This window comes from Loxodonta africana, chromosome 3 (assembly GCF_030014295.1).
Source record: "Loxodonta africana isolate mLoxAfr1 chromosome 3, mLoxAfr1.hap2, whole genome shotgun sequence".
Taxonomy (NCBI): Eukaryota; Metazoa; Chordata; class Mammalia; order Proboscidea; family Elephantidae; genus Loxodonta; species Loxodonta africana.
In genome coordinates, this window is record NC_087344.1 from 196770862 (window position 1) to 196789179 (window position 18318).

The window sequence follows — 18318 nt, forward strand, 5'->3', positions numbered from 1 at the left end:
GAGTGTAGTAGGAGAGCCAGAGCGGAGCAGAGCAGAGCAGAGCAGAGCAGAGCAGAGCAAGCAGAGCAAGCACTGAGCAGGCGGCGGTGTGAATTGGGGCAGAGCGACCAAAAGGGGACAGGGGACTGCATGGGCCGGGAATCGAACCCGGGCCTCCCGCGTGGCAGGCGAGAATTCTACCACTGAACCACCCATGCGCTGCCGGCGTCCGGGCGGCTGGCTCCAGCCTGTGCCCCTGCCCTGTCTTCGCTGGCCCGCCGCTGGGCTCAGGACGCTGCTCACTACCTGGCCGGAGCGTCTGTCTCTCTGCTCCCCTAGAGCTAGGCAGGCGGCGGCGGCCAGCCTGGGGCCGGCGGCCTGGTGCGGGTGGGCGGGACGGGCGGGCAAGGGAAGGGGTCTGGGCGACCGACGTGGAAGAGAGGCAGGTGCCAGGCGTGTCGAGGGTCCTGGACGGAGGCGGAGGGAGAGAGGTAGTCCCTGCCCATCCCGTGGCTGGGAGGAAGCCTAGAGCCCGAAGGAGCCTGGTCGGCCAGCGCCAATCCCAGCCAGGCCAGGTGGCCTGTGGCGCGCAGAGGTGCTCACAGCTGTCCCGGCGGCGACCCCCGGCATGCACCCCCAGGACCCCCTTGGGCGGCCAGTTTTCTGGCCCGTGCTTGGGGGTGTGGGCACAGGAGGTCCGGGAGCAAGGGAGCGGGACGCCTGCATCCTCCTGTGGCGGCTGCCTGCCAGCGGCGGGACGTCGGACAAAGTGGCCACAGCGGTCTGAGCCTGCCTTCCGCCCTCCGTCCTCCGGCCAGCCGCACTCCTTAGGATGCTGTGCTGGAGGGGGTGGGTTGTGGAGCGGGAGCCGGCCCACCCATTGAAAGAGCTCTTCGGCAGCAGAGAGGTCGTTGGCGCGGTGGGTCTGCTCCCAGGCAGCGGCTACCCGCGTGGAACTGGGATGTGGCGCGCCCGAGGTGGACCGGGCCCTGTGCCCGGCTCTGGCTTCTCCTCGCCAGCCGGTGGTGGGGCTGAAAATGCAGCGGCATGGCCGGTGTGGGGAGGCAAGGTCCCCAAACTCAACAAGCGCGGAGACCACGGGCTGAAGAGAGGGCGCAGCGGGTGTTAGTGGGAAGGGGATTCGGGGCGGGAGAGAGGAATGGGCAGGAGGCTGGTGTGGAAAGGGCGGGATGATGGCCAAGGTCTTGGGTGGTGTGGTGCTGCTTGCAGCAGCGCAGGGCAAAAGCGAGTTGCTGCTGTTCAGTGGGCAGAAAGTGGAGGACCACCGGGGAGGGCTTTCCACACGGGCCAGATGGAGCCCACAGACACACGCAGGCAAACGGGGCTAAAGACCAGGGGCGGATTAACCAGGAAGGCCGGTGAGCAGCGGCTTGCGTTGAGCCAGGGTCGCGCGCACGGGCGGGCTCCACTGTATTGGCTCCCTACTCTGTGGTGAGCGGTTTCAAGTGGGCTTCACCACATCCTTGCTGCGGTGGGAGAGCGGTGAGATCGTGAGCTGCAGATTGGTGGGAAGCCTAACAATTGGACCCGTGCCTACCTTGCTTGTTGGGTAATCGGGGCCTGACAAAGACAGAGAGAGAGGGAGAGGGAGAGGTGAAAGACAGAGGGAAGAGGGAAAGGGCGAGGGCAGAGAGAGGACAGGGGTAAGAGAGAGGAGGTAGCTGTGATGGGAAGTCGAGAAACCGCGCGGATGCGGGGGCAGGCAGGTAGGAGGGGTGCGTTTCATGGTGGGCAGTTGGGCTGGGGCTGGCCGGAAAGGCAGTTACCAGAGGGGTTCAAGGCGCTGGAGCATCCTAGCTGTCAGGGATGTGCCTGACAAGTTAGGGTGTCGGAGCGGGGTGGGGCCACGGGCTGGAGGCTGGAGAGGCAGAAGGATTGCACGGCCCGAGCGTGGACAGTCGCCCAGTAAAGGGCAGAGACGCGTGTGGTGAAGGCTGGGGACAGTAGGTGGCTGTTGCCAAAAGGTTGTCTTGTCAGGAGTGGGATTCGAACCCACGCCTCCAGGGGAGACTGCGACCTGAACGCAGCGCCTTAGACCGCTCGGCCATCCTGACGGCGGCTGTGGGCGCGTCGCCGCTGGCCCGGCTGCGACGCCGCGCCAACGCCGGTGCCCTGGGCCGGTCGGCGCGCCTCCTGGACGGCCTTGCGGCTGCGCGACCGACGGACGGACGGACGGACGGACGGACGGACGGCGCGCGCGAAGGCTCGGAGCCGAGCGCCACCAAGGCCGGCCGACCCGGCGAGGTGCCCGGCCAACTCCCCCACGCACCGTCCCCCGGGCCCCGCCAGCCGCTGCCCCGGCCTCCGTCCTCACGTCAGCTCTCGCGCCCACCAATGCCTCCTCCTCCTCGCAGACGTTTTCTGCCCGCTCGATCCCCTTTCTTTCTCCCGGCGCTTTCGCCGCCGTGGAGGGAAGCGGCCGCCGCGCACGCGGAGCTTCGGTATCCCCCGGGCCCGGCCCGGGTGCCAGGCTGCGTGGACGGCGAGGATGGAGGTGGGCGGGGCGCGCTCTGTCGCCGAGCATGCAGCGAGCAGGGGGCAGGAAGAGGCGTCGGCGTCGGAGTCGGAGTCGGCGTGGTGTGCAGCGGCGGCGGCGGGAGAGCGTTCCGCACCCCGGACGGCCACCGCCGTCCTCGTTAGTATAGTGGTGAGTATCCCCGCCTGTCACGCGGGAGACCGGGGTTCGATTCCCCGACGGGGAGGCAGACGCCCTTTTTGGCCTCTGCCGCCACGCACCCGGCGCCCGCTCTCAGACCCAGTGGCCGGCGCAATGCCCTGCCCTGCCCTGCCCCGCCCTGCCCTGCCCTCCGCGCTCCACCTGGGCCCTTGGCGTCATCCTCTGCGGGGCACAGCCCACCCTCCGCCCACCTTCCCTTCCAATCCTCCTGGCCAAGGCGCCTGGTCGCCCGCCAGCCACAGCAGCCTTCTCGGGTCCCGGCAGCGCTTGAGGAGCGGCCCGTCCCCAGCGGATGGGTGTCTTTCGCCTCCCGGCTCAGGGTCGCCGACCGCCGCCCAGCGACTCCGGCTCCCAGGTGCCAGGTGGAGAGCGGCCTGTCGGAGATGTGCACCGTCTCGGTGCCGGCTGTGGCCTAGCCGAGCGTCGCCGAGCGGCCGCGACGTGGCGGAGAATGGAAGGGGCTTGGCGAGCCGGGGGTGTGGAGCAGGCGTGCCCCGGGGGCAGGCCGCAGCCGGGAGCTCAGGGCCGGGGGTGGGGGGCCGCGCGCCCTGGAGCGCCCCGCTGCGGGCGGGAGGCCGGAGGAAGCGAGCGGGAGAGCGCCCCCCAGCGGCGGGGCTGAGGAGGGCGGGGCGGGGGCGTGTGGAGAGCGGCGGGGCTCGGCTGGCGCCGGGCGGCGGCTGGTGGTGCTGTGAGGGCCCGGAGCCGCGGACGGGTGAGCCAGGCGTCGAGAAGGGTCTGCGCCCGGCGGCGGGCGGCGGCGGCGGCAGCACGCTGGTGCGAGTTCCGCGCGGCATCTTGGGCTTGTCTGGGCCGTGCGGCGTTGGTGGTATAGTGGTGAGCATAGCTGCCTTCCAAGCAGTTGACCCGGGTTCGATTCCCGGCCAACGCAGTGGGCTGACTTTTTGCCAGAGGCCCAGCCCAGGGCCGTCTTGCCAGGTATGGCTGACGGAGTCGGCACTTGGCTCGGTGTGTATGTGTGGGAGAAGGAAGGAGGCGCCCAGCGTTTTGGGGGTGCTGCGAGCAAGAGAAAATGGCGCGGAGTGCCAGGGGAGGCCGGGCCGGGCGACTGGAGGCCGGAGCAAGGTCCACGGCTGGGGCCGAGGGGTGCGGAGGCGCTGAGTGCAGGTGGCGCAGGCAGGACGGGTGTCCCGACGCTCCCTGGTGGTCTAGTGGTTAGGATTCGGCGCTCTCACCGCCGCGGCCCGGGTTCGATTCCCGGTCAGGGAAGCCGTTCTTCTTCCTCTCTGCCCACAAACAACTTGCCGCGCACCTCCCTCCACACCTGCCTTTTAGCCAACGCTTGCAGGCCCAGCACACCGCCTGGCCCGCTGCCGCCACCAATGCCATCCGATCCTTTTCGACCCGCTCGCCCACCACAGGCCTACTTGCTCGTCCGCCCTGGCGCTGGCGCTGGCGCTGGCGCTGGCGCTGGCGCAGGCGCTCGCGTTCTCTGGCATCTGTCAGCCCCAAAGCCCACAGGCCAGGACAGCCTCTGGCCGGCGGTGGCCAGGAGCGGAGCCCGCGTCCTCGCTGCTGCCAGCGCGCGCCCTGGCGCGTGCTTGCATTTGGCTCAGCTACCAGGCCAGACCTGGGCTGGGGGAGCCAAGCTTGTGAAGGCCCAGACCCTGAGCAGGGCGACGGCGGCCGGGAGACAGAAGAACGTGAAAGGGGAATCTGGGAATGCCCGGCCAGCTGGGGGGGTCCGGGTGGGGTCGGAGGGGGGGGGATGAGAGTAAGGGGGAGAGAGGAATGTGAGACCGGGGGCCGTCGGGGAAATGGACATGCCCAACGGCTGAGGGGCGGTGGCAGCAGGTAGCCTTCCCCGACTCTCTAACACGACGGTATTAGCAAGGCGCCAACAGATCTCAGCGTGGACACAAATTGACCGAGAACACCCCTACTCCCGCCCCCCGGATTGTACGACCCATGCATTTTATCCCACTCCTGCCTTATCGCATATCTATCCCGGTGTCCATCCCCTCTTCCACCCCGAGCGTCCCTCTTGTTAACTCATCGATGATGCCGCGCCTGGTAGATGGCAGACGGCAGTCATCCGCGTCTTGCAAGGCCTGCGGACAGAGAGGGTCTAATATTTGCTTCAAGACTCTTTTTCTTAGAAATCAAGTTTGCACGCAAGGAAACGCACAAGCCTCACGCCAGACAGTCGTTCCTTGGGTATCTTCGTGGTTCTCTTCCCACTCACCTCCCCTTCCCGCTCTCTCTGTCTTTAATTGTGGTGAAAGTATACGTAAGACAGAATATATCATTTTCACCATTTCTGAGTGCAGAATTCAGTGGCTTTAAGGACGTTCGCCGTCTTTTCTAATCGCCACGAATATCCATTTCCACTTTTTTTTTTTTTAGTCATTCCCAAACCAACCCTGTTCCCACATAATGAGGGCCTCCTGTTTCCCCTTCCCGGCTACCCCGGGAAACGTCTATTCTCCTTTGTTGGTCTGGGAAGTTACCTGTTATACAGACGCGACGAAAGTAAAATCATACAACGTTTGTTGTTTTGGGTCTGGTTTACTTGACTCGGCGAATGTCTTCAAGGTTCATGCCTGTTGTGGCATGAGCATAACTTCATCCCTTGGGGTGGCCGTTCACGGGATTTGAAGAAAGAGATGGCTTTTGAAAAGGGCGATGGGGTGGATTCTGACTCCCGGCGACCCCATGTGTCTGAGAGTAGAACTGCACTCCGCGGGCTTTTCAGCGGCTTGGAATGTCAGGGCAGTAGAAGGCCAGGCATGGAAAGGCATAGCCTTGTGAGCAGGAACCCGTGTGATCATAGAGAAGCTTACTGTCACCCCAGGCACTTCCTTCCTGCCCCTGTTTTGTGAGTTGTGGATAGATGACCGCAGTGGAGGAAGCTGGCTGGTTGTTCGGGTGGCACGACACAAAGGACAGGGAAAGGTGAGGGAAACCCAAAAGAGGGGACAGACGTGTCCTGAGTGCTGGCAGGTGGGAGAAGGAGTCCAGATGTCAGAGTGTCCAAGCCGCCCTAGGGCAGGAGGGGGCGCAGCGAGTGCGGCCGCCCAGTCAGGTGCCGGCGCTGCAGAGGCTTGGGGGCTTCGGAGCATTATGCCAGGCCAGTGTGGAGATGAGGGTGGGGACATGGGAGGGGCGGGGGCGACCCTGGGGATGCCGGGGGTGGCCAGCCCGGTGGATGTGCGTCATCAGGGCAAGGCAAGGCGTTCGTGTGATAGAGGTCTGTGGTGGCGGGTCAGGCGGAGGCTGGAAGGACCACTAGATGGCTAGCTGGGTGGCGGGGGTGGGGGGGGAGTGTTGGGAGGGTGGGCTTAGGTCCCACCCAGATCCAAGGGCACGTCATGAGACTGGACCCGGCCAGACAAGGTTGCCCGCGGTGCTGTGCCTGAAGTCAGTCAACCTAAAGAGTGGGAGGTTGATTGGGGGCAAGGGTGCTGTCGAGAGAGAGCCAGCGTGAGACAGGGACCGGGAGACAGAGAGGGAGACAGAGATAGAGACAGAGACGGACGGGCAGAAGAGGGAGCGAGAAACAGACAGACACACAGAGAGACACGCAGAGAGAGATTAGAAGAGAAGGGAAGAGAGAAAAACGTCTGGAAAAGGCCGTGAGGTCTTAGGGCGCGCGACTGGCCCAGAGGCTTAAACGTCCCTTTGTCAGGACACGGGAGTGCGTTAGGTGCGCGTTTGGGGCACCGTGGGGTGCGGTGGGGTGGGACGGGGGACTCAGTGGAGATTGAAAGAGGCCCGAGCAACAGATGCCTCCAGTGACCTTTGGCCAAAAGTTTGGATCGTGGTAAGGGGGAGGCGGGCAAGGAAGGGGCGTGTTTACCACTGTGTTGTGGAGGAGTGGGCTAAAGTGACTGTACTGACATGACTTTCATTTTCTCGTGCGCGATGATGACCAGGACACGGTAGGGGAGCGTAATGCGTTGCTTTTCCGAGTATGGATCCGGCCGTGCGACTTCCTTGGTAATGGTCCAGCAAGGATGGTGTCATTTTGGGAGCGTGGCCAGGAAGGGTGGTGAGATGGGAAGAGGCATGGAGTCCCCGCAGCCAAAGCCCGCGTGTTGCACGGTGGTCCTCCGTGAAGTGAAACGTGTGGCTAAGGTTTCGTCAGGGTGATGAAGAGAAAAGGGTGGCTGCCCGGGAGAAGTGTTGGGGCAGAGCCCACTGGCGGTCGGCGCCGGAGCGCGGTGTGCTTTCGGCCCCAGGGTGTGGGAGAGGCGCAGGGCGCTGGCACACTGGTGGGCTGGCTGCAGGTGGGAGCGGAGCCCCAGGGCTCTGGGAGAGTTGCCCCGAGTGTAGTAGGAGAGCCAGAGCGGAGCAGAGCAGAGCAGAGCAGAGCAGAGCAGAGCAGAGCAGAGCAGAGCAGAGCAGAGCAGAGCAAGCAGAGCAAGCACTGAGCAGGCGGCGGTGTGAATTGGGGCAGAGCGACCAAAAGGGGACAGGGGACTGCATGGGCCGGGAATCGAACCCGGGCCTCCCGCGTGGCAGGCGAGAATTCTACCACTGAACCACCCATGCGCTGCCGGCGTCCGGGCGGCTGGCTCCAGCCTGTGCCCCTGCCCTGTCTTCGCTGGCCCGCCGCTGGGCTCAGGACGCTGCTCACTACCTGGCCGGAGCGTCTGTCTCTCTGCTCCCCTAGAGCTAGGCAGGCGGCGGCGGCCAGCCTGGGGCCGGCGGCCTGGTGCGGGTGGGCGGGACGGGCGGGCAAGGGAAGGGGTCTGGGCGACCGACGTGGAAGAGAGGCAGGTGCCAGGCGTGTCGAGGGTCCTGGACGGAGGCGGAGGGAGAGAGGTAGTCCCTGCCCATCCCGTGGCTGGGAGGAAGCCTAGAGCCCGAAGGAGCCTGGTCGGCCAGCGCCAATCCCAGCCAGGCCAGGTGGCCTGTGGCGCGCAGAGGTGCTCACAGCTGTCCCGGCGGCGACCCCCGGCATGCACCCCCAGGACCCCCTTGGGCGGCCAGTTTTCTCGCCCGTGCTTGGGGGTGTGGGCACAGGAGGTCCGGGAGCAAGGGAGCGGGACGCCTGCATCCTCCTGTGGCGGCTGCCTGCCAGCGGCGGGACGTCGGACAAAGTGGCCACAGCGGTCTGAGCCTGCCTTCCGCCCTCCGTCCTCCGGCCAGCCGCACTCCTTAGGATGCTGTGCTGGAGGGGGTGGGTTGTGGAGCGGGAGCCGGCCCACCCATCGAAAGAGCTCTTCGGCAGCAGAGAGGTCGTTGGCGCGGTGGGTCTGCTCCCAGGCAGCGGCTACCCGCGTGGAACTGGGATGTGGCACGCCCGAGGTGGACCGGGCCCTGTGCCCGGCTCTGGCTTCTCCTCGCCAGCCGGTGGTGGGGCTGAAAATGCAGCGGCATGGCCGGTGTGGGGAGGAAGGGTCCCAAACTCAACAAGCGCGGAGACCACGGGCTGAAGAGAGGGCGCAGCGGGTGTTAGTGGGAAGGGGATTCGGGGCGGGAGAGAGGAATGGGCAGGAGGCTGGTGTGGAAAGGGCGGGATGATGGCCAAGGTTTTGGGTGGTGTGGTGCTGCTTGCAGCAGCGCAGGGCAAAACATAGAGAGATAGTATTAGCGGGCAGAAAGTGGAGGACCACCGGGGAGGGCTTTCCACACGGGCCAGATGGAGCCCACAGACACACGCAGGCAAACGGGGCTAAAGACCAGGGGCGGATTAACCAGGAAGGCCGGTGAGCAGCGGCTTGCGTTGAGCCAGGGTCGCGCGCACGGGCGGGCTCCACTGTATTGGCTCCCTACTCTGTGGTGAGCGGTTTCAAGTGGTCTTCACCACATCCTTGCTGCGGTGGGAGAGCGGTGAGATCGTGAGCTGCAGATTGGTGGGAAGCCTAACAATTGGACCCGTGCCTACCTTGCTTGTTGGGTAATCGGGGCCTGACAAAGACAGAGAGAGAGGGAGAGGGAGAGGTGAAAGACAGAGGGAAGAGGGAAAGGGCGAGGGCAGAGAGAGGACAGGGGTAAGAGAGAGGAGGTAGCTGTGATGGGAAGTCGAGAAACCGCGCGGATGCGGGGCAGGCAGGTAGGAGGGGTGCGTTTCATGGTGGGCAGTTGGGCTGGGGCTGGCCGGAAAGGCAGTTACCAGAGGGGTTCAAGGCGCTGGAGCATCCTAGCTGTCAGGATGTGCCTGACAAGTTAGGGTGTCGGAGCGGGGTGGGGCCACGGGCTGGAGGCTGGAGAGGCAGAAGGATTGCACGGCCCGAGCGTGGACAGTCGCCCAGTAAAGGGCAGAGACGCGTGTGGTGAAGGCTGGGGACAGTAGGTGGCTGTTGCCAAAAGGTTGTCTTGTCAGGAGTGGGATTCGAACCCACGCCTCCAGGGGAGACTGCGACCTGAACGCAGCGCCTTAGACCGCTCGGCCATCCTGACGGCGGCTGTGGGCGCGTCGCCGCTGGCCCGGCTGCGACGCCGCGCCAACGCCGGTGCCCTGGGCCGGTCGGCGCGCCTCCTGGACGGCCTTGCGGCTGCGCGACCGACGGACGGACGGACGGACGGACGGACGGCGCGCGCGAAGGCTCGGAGCCGAGCGCCACCAAGGCCGGCCGACCCGGCGAGGTGCCCGGCCAACTCCCCCACGCACCGTCCCCCGGGCCCCGCCAGCCGCTGCCCCGGCCTCCGTCCTCACGTCAGCTCTCGCGCCCACCAATGCCTCCTCCTCCTCGCAGACGTTTTCTGCCCGCTCGATCCCCTTTCTTTCTCCCGGCGCTTTCGCCGCCGTGGAGGGAAGCGGCCGCCGCGCACGCGGAGCTTCGGTATCCCCCGGGCCCGGCCCGGGTGCCAGGCCGCGTGGACGGCGAGGATGGAGGTGGGCGGGGCGCGCTCTGTCGCCGAGCATGCAGCGAGCAGGGGGCAGGAAGAGGCGTCGGCGTCGGAGTCGGAGTCGGCGTGGTGTGCAGCGGCGGCGGCGGGAGAGCGTTCCGCACCCCGGACGGCCACCGCCGTCCTCGTTAGTATAGTGGTGAGTATCCCCGCCTGTCACGCGGGAGACCGGGGTTCGATTCCCCGACGGGGAGGCAGACGCCCTTTTTGGCCTCTGCCGCCACGCACCCGGCGCCCGCTCTCAGACCCAGTGGCCGGCGCAATGCCCTGCCCTGCCCTGCCCCGCCCTGCCCTGCCCTCCGCGCTCCACCTGGGCCCTTGGCGTCATCCTCTGCGGGGCACAGCCCACCCTCCGCCCACCTTCCCTTCCAATCCTCCTGGCCAAGGCGCCTGGTCGCCCGCCAGCCACAGCAGCCTTCTCGGGTCCCGGCAGCGCTTGAGGAGCGGCCCGTCCCCAGCGGATGGGTGTCTTTCGCCTCCCGGCTCAGGGTCGCCGACCGCCGCCCAGCGACTCCGGCTCCCAGGTGCCAGGTGGAGAGCGGCCTGTCGGAGATGTGCACCGTCTCGGTGCCGGCTGTGGCCTAGCCGAGCGTCGCCGAGCGGCCGCGACGTGGCGGAGAATGGAAGGGGCTTGGCGAGCCGGGGGTGTGGAGCAGGCGTGCCCCGGGGGCAGGCCGCAGCCGGGAGCTCAGGGCCGGGGGTGGGGGGCCGCGCGCCCTGGAGCGCCCCGCTGCGGGCGGGAGGCCGGAGGAAGCGAGCGGGAGAGCGCCCCCCAGCGGCGGGGCTGAGGAGGGCGGGGCGGGGGCGTGTGGAGAGCGGCGGGGCTCGGCTGGCGCCGGGCGGCGGCTGGTGGTGCTGTGAGGGCCCGGAGCCGCGGACGGGTGAGCCAGGCGTCGAGAAGGGTCTGCGCCCGGCGGCGGGCGGCGGCGGCGGCAGCACGCTGGTGCGAGTTCCGCGCGGCATCTTGGGCTTGTCTGGGCCGTGCGGCGTTGGTGGTATAGTGGTGAGCATAGCTGCCTTCCAAGCAGTTGACCCGGGTTCGATTCCCGGCCAACGCAGTGGGCTGACTTTTTGCCAGAGGCCCAGCCCAGGGCCGTCTTGCCAGGTATGGCTGACGGAGTCGGCACTTGGCTCGGTGTGTATGTGTGGGAGAAGGAAGGAGGCGCCCAGCGTTTTGGGGGTGCTGCGAGCAAGAGAAAAGGGCGCGGAGTGCCAGGGGAGGCCGGGCCGGGCGACTGGAGGCCGGAGCAAGGTCCACGGCTGGGGCCGAGGGGTGCGGAGGCGCTGAGTGCAGGTGGCGCAGGCAGGACGGGTGTCCCGACGCTCCCTGGTGGTCTAGTGGTTAGGATTCGGCGCTCTCACCGCCGCGGCCCGGGTTCGATTCCCGGTCAGGGAAGCCGTTCTTCTTCCTCTCTGCCCACAAACAACTTGCCGCGCACCTCCCTCCACACCTGCCTTTTAGCCAACGCTTGCAGGCCCAGCACACCGCCTGGCCCGCTGCCGCCACCAATGCCATCCGATCCTTTTCGACCCGCTCGCCCACCACAGGCCTACTTGCTCGTCCGCCCTGGCGCTGGCGCTGGCGCTGGCGCTGGCGCTGGCGCAGGCGCTCGCGTTCTCTGGCATCTGTCAGCCCCAAAGCCCACAGGCCAGGACAGCCTCTGGCCGGCGGTGGCCAGGAGCGGAGCCCGCGTCCTCGCTGCTGCCAGCGCGCGCCCTGGCGCGTGCTTGCATTTGGCTCAGCTACCAGGCCAGACCTGGGCTGGGGGAGCCAAGCTTGTGAAGGCCCAGACCCTGAGCAGGGCGACGGCGGCCGGGAGACAGAAGAACGTGAAAGGGGAATCTGGGAATGCCCGGCCAGCTGGGGGGGTCCGGGTGGGGTCGGAGGGGGGGGGATGAGAGTAAGGGGGAGAGAGGAATGTGAGACCGGGGGCCGTCGGGGAAATGGACATGCCCAACGGCTGAGGGGCGGTGGCAGCAGGTAGCCTTCCCCGACTCTCTAACACGACGGTATTAGCAAGGCGCCAACAGATCTCAGCGTGGACACAAATTGACCGAGAACACCCCTACTCCCGCCCCCCGGATTGTACGACCCATGCATTTTATCCCACTCCTGCCTTATCGCATATCTATCCCGGTGTCCATCCCCTCTTCCACCCCGAGCGTCCCTCTTGTTAACTCATCGATGATGCCGCGCCTGGTAGATGGCAGACGGCAGTCATCCGCGTCTTGCAAGGCCTGCGGACAGAGAGGGTCTAATATTTGCTTCAAGACTCTTTTTCTTAGAAATCAAGTTTGCACGCAAGGAAACGCACAAGCCTCACGCCAGACAGTCGTTCCTTGGGTATCTTCGTGGTTCTCTTCCCACTCACCTCCCCTTCCCGCTCTCTCTGTCTTTAATTGTGGTGAAAGTATACGTAAGACAGAATATATCATTTTCACCATTTCTGAGTGCAGAATTCAGTGGCTTTAAGGACGTTCGCCGTCTTTTCTAATCGCCACGAATATCCATTTCCACTTTTTTTTTTTTTAGTCATTCCCAAACCAACCCTGTTCCCACATAATGAGGGCCTCCTGTTTCCCCTTCCCGGCTACCCCGGGAAACGTCTATTCTCCTTTGTTGGTCTGGGAAGTTACCTGTTATACAGACGCGACGAAAGTAAAATCATACAACGTTTGTTGTTTTGGGTCTGGTTTACTTGACTCGGCGAATGTCTTCAAGGTTCATGCCTGTTGTGGCATGAGCATAACTTCATCCCTTGGGGTGGCCGTTCACGGGATTTGAAGAAAGAGATGGCTTTTGAAAAGGGCGATGGGGTGGATTCTGACTCCCGGCGACCCCATGTGTCTGAGAGTAGAACTGCACTCCGCGGGCTTTTCAGCGGCTTGGAATGTCAGGGCAGTAGAAGGCCAGGCATGGAAAGGCATAGCCTTGTGAGCAGGAACCCGTGTGATCATAGAGAAGCTTACTGTCACCCCAGGCACTTCCTTCCTGCCCCTGTTTTGTGAGTTGTGGATAGATGACCGCAGTGGAGGAAGCTGGCTGGTTGTTCGGGTGGCACGACACAAAGGACAGGGAAAGGTGAGGGAAACCCAAAAGAGGGGACAGACGTGTCCTGAGTGCTGGCAGGTGGGAGAAGGAGTCCAGATGTCAGAGTGTCCAAGCCGCCCTAGGGCAGGAGGGGGCGCAGCGAGTGCGGCCGCCCAGTCAGGTGCCGGCGCTGCAGAGGCTTGGGGGCTTCGGAGCATTATGCCAGGCCAGTGTGGAGATGAGGGTGGGGACATGGGAGGGGCGGGGGCGACCCTGGGGATGCCGGGGGTGGCCAGCCCGGTGGATGTGCGTCATCAGGGCAAGGCAAGGCGTTCGTGTGATAGAGGTCTGTGGTGGCGGGTCAGGCGGAGGCTGGAAGGACCACTAGATGGCTAGCTGGGTGGCGGGGGTGGGGGGGGGAGTGTTGGGAGGGTGGGCTTAGGTCCCACCCAGATCCAAGGGCACGTCATGAGACTGGACCCGGCCAGACAAGGTTGCCCGCGGTGCTGTGCCTGAAGTCAGTCAACCTAAAGAGTGGGAGGTTGATTGGGGGCAAGGGTGCTGTCGAGAGAGAGCCAGCGTGAGACAGGGACCGGGAGACAGAGAGGGAGACAGAGATAGAGACAGAGACGGACGGGCAGAAGAGGGAGCGAGAAACAGACAGACACACAGAGAGACACGCAGAGAGAGATTAGAAGAGAAGGGAAGAGAGAAAAACGTCTGGAAAAGGCCGTGAGGTCTTAGGGCGCGCGACTGGCCCAGAGGCTTAAACGTCCCTTTGTCAGGACACGGGAGTGCGTTAGGTGCGCGTTTGGGGCACCGTGGGGTGCGGTGGGGTGGGACGGGGGACTCAGTGGAGATTGAAAGAGGCCCGAGCAACAGATGCCTCCAGTGACCTTTGGCCAAAAGTTTGGATCGTGGTAAGGGGGAGGCGGGCAAGGAAGGGGCGTGTTTACCACTGTGTTGTGGAGGAGTGGGCTAAAGTGACTGTACTGACATGACTTTCATTTTCTCGTGCGCGATGATGACCAGGACACGGTAGGGGAGCGTAATGCGTTGCTTTTCCGAGTATGGATCCGGCCGTGCGACTTCCTTGGTAATGGTCCAGCAAGGATGGTGTCATTTTGGGAGCGTGGCCAGGAAGGGTGGTGAGATGGGAAGAGGCATGGAGTCCCCGCAGCCAAAGCCCGCGTGTTGCACGGTGGTCCTCCGTGAAGTGAAACGTGTGGCTAAGGTTTCGTCAGGGTGATGAAGAGAAAAGGGTGGCTGCCCGGGAGAAGTGTTGGGGCAGAGCCCACTGGCGGTCGGCGCCGGAGCGCGGTGTGCTTTCGGCCCCAGGGTGTGGGAGAGGCGCAGGGCGCTGGCACACTGGTGGGCTGGCTGCAGGTGGGAGCGGAGCCCCAGGGCTCTGGGAGAGTTGCCCCGAGTGTAGTAGGAGAGCCAGAGCGGAGCAGAGCAGAGCAGAGCAGAGCAAGCAGAGCAAGCACTGAGCAGGCGGCGGTGTGAATTGGGGCAGAGCGACCAAAAGGGGACAGGGGACTGCATGGGCCGGGAATCGAACCCGGGCCTCCCGCGTGGCAGGCGAGAATTCTACCACTGAACCACCCATGCGCTGCCGGCGTCCGGGCGGCTGGCTCCAGCCTGTGCCCCTGCCCTGTCTTCGCTGGCCCGCCGCTGGGCTCAGGACGCTGCTCACTACCTGGCCGGAGCGTCTGTCTCTCTGCTCCCCTAGAGCTAGGCAGGCGGCGGCGGCCAGCCTGGGGCCGGCGGCCTGGTGCGGGTGGGCGGGACGGGCGGGCAAGGGAAGGGGTCTGGGCGACCGACGTGGAAGAGAGGCAGGTGCCAGGCGTGTCGAGGGTCCTGGACGGAGGCGGAGGGAGAGAGGTAGTCCCTGCCCATCCCGTGGCTGGGAGGAAGCCTAGAGCCCGAAGGAGCCTGGTCGGCCAGCGCCAATCCCAGCCAGGCCAGGTGGCCTGTGGCGCGCAGAGGTGCTCACAGCTGTCCCGGCGGCGACCCCCGGCATGCACCCCCAGGACCCCCTTGGGCGGCCAGTTTTCTCGCCCGTGCTTGGGGGTGTGGGCACAGGAGGTCCGGGAGCAAGGGAGCGGGACGCCTGCATCCTCCTGTGGCGGCTGCCTGCCAGCGGCGGGACGTCGGACAAAGTGGCCACAGCGGTCTGAGCCTGCCTTCCGCCCTCCGTCCTCCGGCCAGCCGCACTCCTTAGGATGCTGTGCTGGAGGGGGTGGGTTGTGGAGCGGGAGCCGGCCCACCCATCGAAAGAGCTCTTCGGCAGCAGAGAGGTCGTTGGCGCGGTGGGTCTGCTCCCAGGCAGCGGCTACCCGCGTGGAACTGGGATGTGGCGCGCCCGAGGTGGACCGGGCCCTGTGCCCGGCTCTGGCTTCTCCTCGCCAGCCGGTGGTGGGGCTGAAAATGCAGCGGCATGGCCGGTGTGGGGAGGAAAGGTCCCAAACTCAACAAGCGCGGAGACCACGGGCTGAAGAGAGGGCGCAGCGGGTGTTAGTGGGAAGGGGATTCGGGGCGGGAGAGAGGAATGGGCAGGAGGCTGGTGTGGAAAGGGCGGGATGATGGCCAAGGTTTTGGGTGGTGTGGTGCTGCTTGCAGCAGCGCAGGGCAAAAGCGAGTTGCTGCTGTTCAGCGGGCAGAAAGTGGAGGACCACCGGGGAGGGCTTTCCACACGGGCCAGATGGAGCCCACAGACACACGCAGGCAAACGGGGCTAAAGACCAGGGGCGGATTAACCAGGAAGGCCGGTGAGCAGCGGCTTGCGTTGAGCCAGGGTCGCGCGCACGGGCGGGCTCCACTGTATTGGCTCCCTACTCTGTGGTGAGCGGTTTCAAGTGGGCTTCACCACATCCTTGCTGCGGTGGGAGAGCGGTGAGATCGTGAGCTGCAGATTGGTGGGAAGCCTAACAATTGGACCCGTGCCTACCTTGCTTGTTGGGTAATCGGGGCCTGACAAAGACAGAGAGAGAGGGAGAGGGAGAGGGAGAGGTGAAAGACAGAGGGAAGAGGGAAAGGGCGAGGGCAGAGAGAGGACAGGGGTAAGAGAGAGGAGGTAGCTGTGATGGGAAGTCGAGAAACCGCGCGGATGCGGGGGCAGGCAGGTAGGAGGGGTGCGTTTCATGGTGGGCAGTTGGGCTGGGGCTGGCCGGAAAGGCAGTTACCAGAGGGGTTCAAGGCGCTGGAGCATCCTAGCTGTCAGGGATGTGCCTGACAAGTTAGGGTGTCGGAGCGGGGTGGGGCCACGGGCTGGAGGCTGGAGAGGCAGAAGGATTGCACGGCCCGAGCGTGGACAGTCGCCCAGTAAAGGGCAGAGACGCGTGTGGTGAAGGCTGGGGACAGTAGGTGGCTGTTGCCAAAAGGTTGTCTTGTCAGGAGTGGGATTCGAACCCACGCCTCCAGGGGAGACTGCGACCTGAACGCAGCGCCTTAGACCGCTCGGCCATCCTGACGGCGGCTGTGGGCGCGTCGCCGCTGGCCCGGCTGCGACGCCGCGCCAACGCCGGTGCCCTGGGCCGGTCGGCGCGCCTCCTGGACGGCCTTGCGGCTGCGCGACCGACGGACGGACGGACGGACGGACGGACGGACGGCGCGCGCGAAGGCTCGGAGCCGAGCGCCACCAAGGCCGGCCGACCCGGCGAGGTGCCCGGCCAACTCCCCCACGCACCGTCCCCCGGGCCCCGCCAGCCGCTGCCCCGGCCTCCTTCCTCACGTCAGCTCTCGCGCCCACCAATGCCTCCTCCTCCTCGCAGACGTTTTCTGCCCGCTCGATCCCCTTTCTTTCTCCCGGCGCTTTCGCCGCCGTGGAGGGAAGCGGCCGCCGCGCACGCGGAGCTTCGGTATCCCCCGGGCCCGGCCCGGGTGCCAGGCTGCGTGGACGGCGAGGATGGAGGTGGGCGGGGCGCGCTCTGTCGCCGAGCATGCAGCGAGCAGGGGGCAGGAAGAGGCGTCGGCGTCGGAGTCGGAGTCGGCGTGGTGTGCAGCGGCGGCGGCGGGAGAGCGTTCCGCACCCCGGACGGCCACCGCCGTCCTCGTTAGTATAGTGGTGAGTATCCCCGCCTGTCACGCGGGAGACCGGGGTTCGATTCCCCGACGGGGAGGCAGACGCCCTTTTTGGCCTCTGCCGCCACGCACCCGGCGCCCGCTCTCAGACCCAGTGGCCGGCGCAATGCCCTGCCCTGCCCTGCCCCGCCCTGCCCTGCCCTCCGCGCTCCACCTGGGCCCTTGGCGTCATCCTCTGCGGGGCACAGCCCACCCTCCGCCCACCTTCCCTTCCAATCCTCCTGGCCAAGGCGCCTGGTCGCCCGCCAGCCACAGCAGCCTTCTCGGGTCCCGGCAGCGCTTGAGGAGCGGCCCGTCCCCAGCGGATGGGTGTCTTTCGCCTCCCGGCTCAGGGTCGCCGACCGCCGCCCAGCGACTCCGGCTCCCAGGTGCCAGGTGGAGAGCGGCCTGTCGGAGATGTGCACCGTCTCGGTGCCGGCTGTGGCCTAGCCGAGCGTCGCCGAGCGGCCGCGACGTGGCGGAGAATGGAAGGGGCTTGGCGAGCCGGGGGTGTGGAGCAGGCGTGCCCCGGGGGCAGGCCGCAGCCGGGAGCTCAGGGCCGGGGGTGGGGGGCCGCGCGCCCTGGAGCGCCCCGCTGCGGGCGGGAGGCCGGAGGAAGCGAGCGGGAGAGCGCCCCCCAGCGGCGGGGCTGAGGAGGGCGGGGCGGGGGCGTGTGGAGAGCGGCGGGGCTCGGCTGGCGCCGGGCGGCGGCTGGTGGTGCTGTGAGGGCCCGGAGCCGCGGACGGGTGAGCCAGGCGTCGAGAAGGGTCTGCGCCCGGCGGCGGGCGGCGGCGGCGGCAGCACGCTGGTGCGAGTTCCGCGCGGCATCTTGGGCTTGTCTGGGCCGTGCGGCGTTGGTGGTATAGTGGTGAGCATAGCTGCCTTCCAAGCAGTTGACCCGGGTTCGATTCCCGGCCAACGCAGTGGGCTGACTTTTTGCCAGAGGCCCAGCCCAGGGCCGTCTTGCCAGGTATGGCTGACGGAGTCGGCACTTGGCTCGGTGTGTATGTGTGGGAGAAGGAAGGAGGCGCCCAGCGTTTTGGGGGTGCTGCGAGCAAGAGAAAATGGCGCGGAGTGCCAGGGGAGGCCGGGCCGGGCGACTGGAGGCCGGAGCAAGGTCCACGGCTGGGGCCGAGGGGTGCGGAGGCGCTGAGTGCAGGTGGCGCAGGCAGGACGGGTGTCCCGACGCTCCCTGGTGGTCTAGTGGTTAGGATTCGGCGCTCTCACCGCCGCGGCCCGGGTTCGATTCCCGGTCAGGGAAGCCGTTCTTCTTCCTCTCTGCCCACAAACAACTTGCCGCGCACCTCCCTCCACACCTGCCTTTTAGCCAACGCTTGCAGGCCCAGCACACCGCCTGGCCCGCTGCCGCCACCAATGCCATCCGATCCTTTTCGACCCGCTCGCCCACCACAGGCCTACTTGCTCGTCCGCCCTGGCGCTGGCGCTGGCGCTGGCGCTGGCGCTGGCGCAGGCGCTCGCGTTCTCTGGCATCTGTCAGCCCCAAAGCCCACAGGCCAGGACAGCCTCTGGCCGGCGGTGGCCAGGAGCGGAGCCCGCGTCCTCGCTGCTGCCAGCGCGCGCCCTGGCGCGTGCTTGCATTTGGCTCAGCTACCAGGCCAGACCTGGGCTGGGGGAGCCAAGCTTGTGAAGGCCCAGACCCTGAGCAGGGCGACGGCGGCCGGGAGACAGAAGAACGTGAAAGGGGAATCTGGGAATGCCCGGCCAGCTGGGG

At 66.2% G+C, this 18318-nt stretch overlaps 15 non-coding genes across 15 annotated transcripts; 9 read left to right on the top strand and 6 right to left on the bottom strand.

The window, feature by feature from the left end:
* Positions 1–126: 126 nt before the first annotated feature.
* TRNAG-GCC (transfer RNA glycine (anticodon GCC)) lies at positions 127–197 on the bottom strand. The gene has a single exon. It is a non-coding gene; the product is annotated as a tRNA-Gly (tRNA).
* A 1774-nt stretch (positions 198–1971) lies between these two features.
* On the bottom strand, positions 1972–2054 carry TRNAL-CAG (transfer RNA leucine (anticodon CAG)). Its single transcript has one exon. It is a non-coding gene; the product is annotated as a tRNA-Leu (tRNA).
* Positions 2055–2630: 576 nt separating this feature from the next.
* On the top strand, positions 2631–2702 carry TRNAD-GUC (transfer RNA aspartic acid (anticodon GUC)). The gene has a single exon. It is a non-coding gene; the product is annotated as a tRNA-Asp (tRNA).
* Positions 2703–3494: 792 nt separating this feature from the next.
* TRNAG-UCC (transfer RNA glycine (anticodon UCC)) lies at positions 3495–3566 on the top strand. The gene has a single exon. It is a non-coding gene; the product is annotated as a tRNA-Gly (tRNA).
* Positions 3567–3832: 266 nt separating this feature from the next.
* TRNAE-CUC (transfer RNA glutamic acid (anticodon CUC)) lies at positions 3833–3904 on the top strand. The gene has a single exon. It is a non-coding gene; the product is annotated as a tRNA-Glu (tRNA).
* Positions 3905–7118: 3214 nt separating this feature from the next.
* TRNAG-GCC (transfer RNA glycine (anticodon GCC)) lies at positions 7119–7189 on the bottom strand. Its single transcript has one exon. It is a non-coding gene; the product is annotated as a tRNA-Gly (tRNA).
* A 1771-nt stretch (positions 7190–8960) lies between these two features.
* TRNAL-CAG (transfer RNA leucine (anticodon CAG)) lies at positions 8961–9043 on the bottom strand. Its single transcript has one exon. It is a non-coding gene; the product is annotated as a tRNA-Leu (tRNA).
* Positions 9044–9615: 572 nt separating this feature from the next.
* Positions 9616–9687, top strand: TRNAD-GUC (transfer RNA aspartic acid (anticodon GUC)). Its single transcript has one exon. It is a non-coding gene; the product is annotated as a tRNA-Asp (tRNA).
* A 792-nt stretch (positions 9688–10479) lies between these two features.
* TRNAG-UCC (transfer RNA glycine (anticodon UCC)) lies at positions 10480–10551 on the top strand. The gene has a single exon. It is a non-coding gene; the product is annotated as a tRNA-Gly (tRNA).
* A 266-nt stretch (positions 10552–10817) lies between these two features.
* TRNAE-CUC (transfer RNA glutamic acid (anticodon CUC)) lies at positions 10818–10889 on the top strand. The gene has a single exon. It is a non-coding gene; the product is annotated as a tRNA-Glu (tRNA).
* A 3175-nt stretch (positions 10890–14064) lies between these two features.
* TRNAG-GCC (transfer RNA glycine (anticodon GCC)) lies at positions 14065–14135 on the bottom strand. The gene has a single exon. It is a non-coding gene; the product is annotated as a tRNA-Gly (tRNA).
* A 1779-nt stretch (positions 14136–15914) lies between these two features.
* Positions 15915–15997, bottom strand: TRNAL-CAG (transfer RNA leucine (anticodon CAG)). Its single transcript has one exon. It is a non-coding gene; the product is annotated as a tRNA-Leu (tRNA).
* A 576-nt stretch (positions 15998–16573) lies between these two features.
* Positions 16574–16645, top strand: TRNAD-GUC (transfer RNA aspartic acid (anticodon GUC)). Its single transcript has one exon. It is a non-coding gene; the product is annotated as a tRNA-Asp (tRNA).
* Positions 16646–17437: 792 nt separating this feature from the next.
* On the top strand, positions 17438–17509 carry TRNAG-UCC (transfer RNA glycine (anticodon UCC)). The gene has a single exon. It is a non-coding gene; the product is annotated as a tRNA-Gly (tRNA).
* A 266-nt stretch (positions 17510–17775) lies between these two features.
* TRNAE-CUC (transfer RNA glutamic acid (anticodon CUC)) lies at positions 17776–17847 on the top strand. Its single transcript has one exon. It is a non-coding gene; the product is annotated as a tRNA-Glu (tRNA).
* The last annotated feature ends 471 nt before the right edge of the window (positions 17848–18318 follow it).